Source organism: Chinchilla lanigera, unplaced genomic scaffold (genome assembly GCF_000276665.1).
Source record: "Chinchilla lanigera isolate Chin_1 unplaced genomic scaffold, ChiLan1.0 scaffold00072, whole genome shotgun sequence".
NCBI classification, from domain to species: Eukaryota; Metazoa; Chordata; class Mammalia; order Rodentia; family Chinchillidae; genus Chinchilla; species Chinchilla lanigera.
This window is the reverse complement of record NW_004955473.1, coordinates 198875-207355: the sequence shown is the minus strand read 5'-3', so window position 1 is coordinate 207355 and position 8481 is coordinate 198875. Positions and strand designations below refer to the sequence as shown.

General features: G+C 38.9%; 1 long non-coding RNA gene across 1 annotated transcript; it reads left to right on the top strand.

Annotated features, from left to right (window-relative positions):
• Window positions 1-390: 390 nt before the first annotated feature.
• LOC102023349 lies at window positions 391-6202 on the top strand. Its single transcript, XR_263576.2, has 4 exons — window positions 391-524; window positions 3551-3643; window positions 3760-3873; window positions 3961-6202. It is a non-coding gene; the product is annotated as an uncharacterized LOC102023349 (long non-coding RNA).
• Window positions 6203-8481: the final 2279 nt, after the last annotated feature.

The following is an 8481-nucleotide window of genomic DNA, read 5'->3' as shown; positions in this document are numbered from 1 at the left end:
ATATACACATATATATGTATACATATTCCCAAAGATTATAGAGAGCCTCACCATGACCTGGGGAGTGTGAGAGCTGGGTTTGTTTATTTATTTACTTAACAACACCTACATAGCTTTACTATGTGTCAGACAGTATTCTAACAGGTGTGGAAATATTAATTCATTTAATGATCACCACTTAAATGGCCCTCGGGATGAAAAGGCCATTTGCACTTTCTAATATGAGGGTTTTTAAAGCACTTTTGGATGATTTTCTTTAATCTACCAGCTAGATTAGAAAAGAAAGGAACCTCTGAACACTTTATGTATCTCTTTTTATGTCAAGGTCTCAGCACACAGCTTAGTCAAAAAATCACAATAAATTCCTTTGTTCACAATAGCCAATGAGCAACCATTTGTTGATCACATGCACGGTCTTTATCTCTGAGAAGATAAACTATTTACTTGAATCCTGAACTTTCGGGAGCTTCATTTAGAAGCTCTCGGATCTGTGAGAAGAAAGATGCTACATCCATTATTTCCAGGTTTGATTCAATCATTCTTGACTACCTGGTTTTACCTAATTTTCTTTATCCTTTATGTAAATCTTTTGGGAAGTTGGGAGTATTCGTGGCCTGGGGTTCAACTTGTAATTGACTTGCTTTTGTAGTAACTAAAGTTGGAAATGTAGTGTTAAAGTTTCCAAGTCAACTGGTAAAATAAAAAAATTGCTTGGTAGAGAGGCCTTGGGAAGATGGCAGCAGACTAGGACATACAAAGAAAGCAGTAGCATGTTCTAAGGTATACATTTAAACATACCAGTGGTCTGAGATTGTGGCCTATTTCTATGCAATACGAAGAGCTGATCATGAAATACAGCCAGGTTGGTATAATAATGTGTAGGCAGAAATGGAGAGAAGTAAAAATAATATCTTTACATGTAGTGTTTGCCATGTAATCTACAGAATTCTTTTTGCTTCCGTAGTACATGTTCCTTTTGATATTCTAACCTGTGTATGTTCTATGAATGCCATTTAAGATTTTAGGTTCCTTATGTGTAGCTGTCCACCAGACAAAGAAAATTATCTCTCTTTCATACTAGGTGGAGCCATATTACCATCATATATATAATTTTATATTACTACACTGCCCCACTTTCTAGAAACATAGTCCAATAGTTGCTATTCCCTTGTTATTTTATTATATCTACTCTATTTTCTTAGTGTTATTTATACTTAGTTGTCTAAAAAATTAGATTTCTGTAATGCATAAGCATATAAAACTTTGTCTATTCATTCAATATATAGTCACTAAACGTTACTGCTTGCCAAGAACATTAATAAATATTAAAATAGAGGAAATACTATTTCCTCTGAATAGTAAGATGAACAGTACAACAGAGGTAAGAAGTATTTGTTTACAGGAATACTCCAGTATGTTATTGAGATAGTCTGGTTTTGACCCTCTGTTCTGTCTTAACATTCACTTGACTTTACTCAGTTATTTTTCTTTCTCTTTTTGAGATAGGGTCTCACTTTACAGTTCAGGCTGGCCTCAAACTCACTTTGTAGTACAGGCTGGCCTGGAACTTGAAGTGATCCTCCTGCCTCAGCCTCCTGAGTGCTGGGATTATAGGTGTGTGCCATCGTGCCTGGCTCTTTCCTCAGTTTTAATGACCATCTTTTGTAAAATTTTCAGGTACTCTTAAGAATTTTAACAATGGCTTTCAAATTTTGGTACTAGCCTAGATTCTGCTGCTACCTAATTATGTGCCATTGATATCTTTGGAATTTTACGAGCTATAAAATTGAAATGGTTTATTCTCTTTATAAGACAGTTACGAAGGATAAATTTGCATTCATCTTACAATAATAAATATGTATCCAGAGCTTGTGAGTACAGAAATAGTGTACAGGAAAATATTTGGAGGCACTTCATCTGTCTTTTCACTTACTACACTGAAGAACAGAGGAATCTTGGCTTTGCCACTTAGTAGTTGTAATTTGGGTTACCCTTTGGTTTCCTCCTTTGAAAAATGAGCATTGTGGTGCTGCCTCCCTCACAGAATTGTTTTTTTTTCCAGTACAGGGAATTGAGCTCATGACCTTGGGCTTGCCAGGCAAGCACTTATGCCACTGAGCTATATCCGTGGCCCCAAAAGAGACTTTTTTTTGGTACCGGGAATCGAACTCAGGACCTTGTGCTTGCCAGGCAGGCACTTATGCCACTGAGCTATATCCCCGGCCCCCTCACAGAATTATTGTAAGTATTAAATGCAATCACATGTTTAAAATGATTGGGACAGCACCAGGCACATAAATGTTCAATAAATGGTAGCTGTTATTAACCTGTCATGCATCAGGACTGGAGACTCCAAATCATACTCATGTCTGGGATATAGGTAATCCAATTCTACCTAATACAATCAAGGTTTTCTTATTCTATTCCCAGGGTAAACAAAAAAAAATTAAATGATTATGATCTTACATGTCATAACTTGTCACAAATGGTCTCCAAACAATCCCATTATTTTAAGCTCACCATTGAGCAGGGTTGATGGTTGAACCAACTGAGATAAGTACCTGAAAGCATCTTGTAAACTGAAAAGTGCTATAGCAATGTTATGACTATTTTAATTAATAACCCCCCTTTCACTAGGTGCATTTACCTTCTCTGCCAATTCTCTACATGGTTCTTAAAATGTGTGGTTTTACAATATTAACATAGGGTAAGCATTTCAGTACTTGGTGTGGCTCCCTAAACAGTGATGAAAAATTCTAAGAGAGCAGTTCTTTAAATATGATGAGTCATGACAGCACTGTTAGAATGTGTTTAGCCTCTAATGCTACATGAAATAGAAACACTGATTGGGTAGATTTGGAGATATTTAGGAAAGTATGCCTCATTACTTTAGTTCAAATCTTTGTGAATTAGCTTTATTCCTTAGACGAACAGCTATGAGGAGCCAGATTTTATTCAAAGTAAAATACATACTGTACAATTATGGTTAAAAAAATGAAACTACAATGAAGACAATTTGCATAATTCTTTCAATTGGGTGTGAACCTTACCAAGATCCCAAACACTTAGGAGTGCCCCCCCCACATTGGCTTTTTATTTATTTTTGTTTTTTCAAACAAAGGTATAGTGTGTCTGTTGTCATAGAATGGACAAATTCTATGACAGGGACAGGCATGATGGTGCACGCCTGTAATCCCAGCACTCGGAAAGCTGAGGCAGGAGGATCGCTGCAAGTTTGAGGTCAGCTTGGGCTACATAGTGAGTTCAAGGCCAGCCTGAATTGCATATCGAGACCCTGTCTCAAAAAGACTCTCCCCGCCAAAAAAAAAAAAAAAGGCCGGCACGGTGGCGCAAGCCCACAATCGTAGCTCTGGGGAGGCTGAGGCAGGAGGATCGCTCCAGGTTCAAGACTAGCCTGGGGCACATGGTGAGTGCAAAGTTAGCCTGAACGATAGACCAAGAACCTGTCTGAAACAGAACAAAAGAACTAAAAAAAGTGAGAGGAAGATTCACGGTGATGACTGAGGTGGATTTCTGATTTGTATTCTAGTTTTGGAGGCCCCCAGAGCATCATGCAGATAAGTCTGGAACCAGACTTACCCAACTTTGTGCCCTTTGGTATTAGGGGTGCCAGAGTATAAAGGTGAGTGCCCCTATTCATCTAAGAGCTTTCTCCTGTCTTCTCTGTTTTCGTTTGCCTCTGCCCCTACATTATCTCCCCACCAAGACATCTTGTCCTTATGTGATCATTCTCGACAGGGACAGGGCACAAGAGAAGATGGGAGCAGACTTGGAGCTGCTGCTGAATTCCACCACCCCAGGTGGCAACACCTGGAGAAGATCCAATAGCATCCCTCTGACTAGTGGATTTGGGTGAGCAGAGTTGAGATCCAGGAGGAGTGGGCTGGGGGAAGGTGTTCTGATAGTATTTCCATCCTTTTATTTGTCGAGATTTTGCAGGTGTTGCCCATGTTCCTGGCGTGCGGAGATCCTGCCCTCCGCCTGGTGGAGATGGGGAGTGGGATGGGCTCGCCAGGCGGAGAACACTCCTTCCAGCCCAGGATGACACACACCTGACCCTGCATGTCTTCTAGCAGTCCATCTGGACCCGAAAGCAGCAAAACCAATTGGTGTGCAGCATGATTTCTTGCTAATTTCACCCCATCCCTTACCCACTCCTTTGAAGAAAATGAGCGTGCCCTGCACTCTGCCTTCAGATCTTCTGCCATGAGCAATTTTGCACACTCGAAATGGAAATGTTTAGCAATCAAATAGCCTTGGGCCTTTTATATATTTGTTTTTATGTGCACAAAAATTTTAGGTACCACAGAAACTTGATTTCGTAAATTATGTGTTCTCAATGGGTAATAGTTTCCCCTTAAGAGGAAGAAAATTGGTTGCTGATGACTTTTGAAAAAAGCTTGCTCTTTCAATATATAAAGCACAGGTACACATATGGTATATATAAACAGATACACAGTGCACATATGACATTAAAATTTGGTAAGTGGCAAGTGATTGGGGGAAAATTGTCTAAAAAAGGCTCTGTAGAAGTCAGATAATGGAAAATAATTAGAAGTTCTGCAGTAAATGAGAGGTAACTATTTCTTACACATATCTGAAGGTCTGGCATTACTAAAGCTCATTATTGCTCGAAGCTTTAACATGAAATTTTGGGGCTTGGGGTGCAGTTTATTGTTAGAACACTTAGTTAACACATGATGCCGTAGGTTAGGTCCCCATCACCATACACAGAACACAAAAAAGACCTTGGCACTGACATCCAGCTATCTTAAGGTTTTCTAAGTAGTATAAGGTTTTCTAGCTATTATAAAGAGCCTGAAAAATGCATTCACTTCATGTTATTTACTTTGTTTCTCCTTCGGGCATCATATCAATAGTTAGTTGTAATGTAAATATTTTGTAGACTATCAGCAAGAGTTAAGAAACTGATCCCCCCAACAAATCTACAAAATGACATAATGACAGAGCTACTACAAGGAACCAATGTCTCCTAGCTCCTAAAAACTAGTGTTCTGTCCACTACTGAGCAATATCTAAGCTGATTAAACTAATGCAGCTTTCAAGTCATTTGAGGCAAGGGAGAATATATTGTCACAAAATGTAAAACAAACTATGATTGACCAAAAAAAAAGAGCACATGAGCTTTTTAAAATAAGCAAATGAAAAACTAAAGGCAACTGGCATGTTGTGTGGAGCATAGTCACATTTTATAAATTCAAGATTTTGCTCTAGTCCTGCTGTGGGCCTGAAAGAATTGTTAGGGGATCCACACTGCCAGTAGAAGAGAGGAAAAAAAAGGAGAATGTTGGGAGTTTTATTCCTCTTGGGGTAAGCGTATCTGGGATCATTGAACCCCAGGGCCTTAGCACATGCTAGGAAAGTGCTCTATCACAGAGCTACACCCAGGCTGGTAGAGGCTGGTTTTATTGGAAGGCTTTCTGAAAAGAAACAGGCTGCAGACAGATAATGTAGGTTATATGCTGTGGAAATGCATGGATCCTGCTTAATGTATTAAATAGTCCAGGGAGGGAATGTTCTAGACCTATTTCTCTAATCCCCAAAGTCCTGAAAGCAAGCAGAGAGCTCAGTTATCCCCTCATACATTGCTTTGTTGTATAATAGTTTTGAAATTTTTTTAAAAAATCATATTACAGTGTACAAAGTTGCATCTGGTAGCTTAAAATCATGACACATTGCATTCATTCATAGAGGTAGGTGAAGCTTAACAGCATACTTATCTGGTAGGAGCTAAATACGTAGAAATAGCAAAGTAGACCAATTATAGGGAATTGGACCTATACGACAGAAGTAACATAGGAATGGTGTATATAGCCTTCCTGAGATCAGGAAACTTGCCCAACTGATCTGAGGACATACTTTTTGTTGTTGTAGCAAGCTTAGGGTGTCTTTAGAGAAACTATTTGGAAGCAAGAAAAATAAAACTGTAGGGTCGTATTACACATAGTCTTAGAGGAATTCATTTTCATCTCAATTCTTTACAGTTGCCTATGTACAATACTCATTTTTTCTCACTTTCCCTTTCTTGGGCCTCTAGTACTTGGTGTCTTGCCACTTTCTAAATTGTACCTGGTGTGAAAGTATCCTATCTGCAGCTTACTAAATACTGTTGCACCTCTGTCAAGTAATTTTCTAATTCAATAAAAGTGCCAATGTCAAATGTTTTGAATCTCTTTCTTTTTAATAGTTGGCTGAGTTTTATTACTGGTGTCAATGACTTTATTTAAAGGTAGTAAGTTTTTTTTCCTCTTTATGTGACCCTTATTAATTTCACCTGGACAATAAATACTCCAAAGACTTACATGTGTGGTTGAGCAAGATAAGTGCTTTGGGAGATAAAGAAAGTGCTAGAGGAATTCAAAGAAGGACGTGAAAAACTAAAGCAGGATTGGTGAAGGATAAGGAAAATGTCCAAGGACAAAGCGGAATCTGAGATGGACCTTGATGGACCCATTGGGTGCATAATAGAAGGGAGGGGCCGGATAGCAGGGACAGCATTTTGATGTCAAAATAGGCTTACAGGCCGAAAAGCCTAGAAAAATAGGCTTACAGGCAGAAAACCATGTGTATTCCAGAGAGCTGCGTCAACTTTGCCTACAGTGGTGGCTTCTAAATGTTAATCTGCTGACCAGTACTAATGCCAAGTGAAGTTTTTCTTTTTTTTTTTTTAAACCAATCTGTTTTTTAAAAAGTTAAATGCAGCATACTTAAATATGTAGTTGCTCATTGTCTTTTTCTGAGCAGCACTATACTATACTCAGATGGTTAGTCCCTTACATTTTTAGTATCAAATTATCCTTTTATAAGTGAAATTTTCAAGTTGGTCACTGATTGGATTTTTTAAAAATTACTTTTTTAATTGTACATATTTACGAAGTGCCATGTGATAGTTTAATAAGTGTATGCAGTACATAATGATAAAACGAGAGTACTTAGCATTTCTATCTCCTTAAACTTTTCTTAGGTTTTTGAAGACAAGCTCTCACCATGGAGTCTGGGATAGGCTTGAATTTGCTATATAGCCTAAACTAGCCTCAGACTTGTGCTCCTCATGCCTTAGCCTCTTGAGTGCAGAGATTGTAGGCATGTGCCAGCCACCATGCCTGATTCTCCTTAAACATTTTGTAAAAATTTAGATTAGCACAGAACAATTGTACCTATTTTATGAGGCCCAGTGTGATATTTCAATATATGCACAAAATGTGTATTGATCAAATAGGAGTAACTTGCATTTCTATATTCTTATTTGTATTTGGAGCCTTCCAGATATTCTGGTGATTCACAGAATATATAAACATTTATTTTGAACTCTGGTTACTCCACTGTGCTGTACTTGGTAAAAAGAAAAATAAGAAGCCAGGCGTGGTGGCACATGCCTGTAATCCCAGCCCTTGGGAGGCTGAGGCAGGAGGATTGTTGCGAGTTCGAGACCAGCCTGGAGTACGAAGTGAGCTCAAGGCCAGCCTGAGCTGCATAGCAAGACCCTGTCTCAGAAAGCACACCCCCAAAAAGAAAAAAGAAATGGAGCTACTATGTTTGTGCCTAGATTTTGTTTCACAATTTTACTAGTCCCTGAAATTCAAAAGTGTGGAGACAAACTGTAAAAGCATTGAATGTCAGAGTAAAGAATTGAGTTTGGTGGACAATGAAGAGAATCCTTGGGAGTTGTGAGCAGGAGAGTGAGCTGTTCTTCACGGAGGTGACCCTGGTAGTCTGCTGGATAGCCTGGAGCAGGGAGCCAATGGAGGGGAGCAGGTTACTGAGAGTGTATCATGCAGTCTGTGGAAAAGGAAAAAGGCTTTGACTTGGTTTTTGGCAGGGGCCCTGAAAAGAATAAAATGGATATAAGACAGAGTATAGAGGTAAAACCTAAAAGACTGGTACCTAGCTGGATAAAAGTAGCAAAAAAAGAGAAAGCATTAGAAATGATTTCTTAATCTCATTGGAAAAACCTGGATCAAGGGTACATGGAAACCATTTGTATTCTCTTCATGATTTCTTGTAAGTTTTACACTCTTTCAAAACAAGAGTTATAATAAAAAGCAAACGTTGAAAGGAAAAGGTGACTTCTTGATGGTTACAAAATGCAAGTAGAATTGAGGCTACCTGAGTTGGCAAGGATCAAAGCTGAAGACGCACACTCCGTTTTCAGGGGGGCAGCTGCCTAGTTTCAGTCCATTGTTGCTTATGAAAATGGAGCCCAGTGTTGCAGAAAAGTGCAAGCTTTCAAAGAACCTGGAAATGTGAAGTCTGGAGTTTTACATGAAATCTCTCTGTGTGCACAATGAATTTAAGAACCTTTTCCAGTGCTGGGGATTGAATTCAGAGCTACTCACAGGCAACATAAGCACTCTACCATTGAACTATAGCCCATCACTTTTTATTTTATTTTAAGGCAGGGTCTCACTAAGGTGCCCAGACTGGCCTCAAACTTGTGAT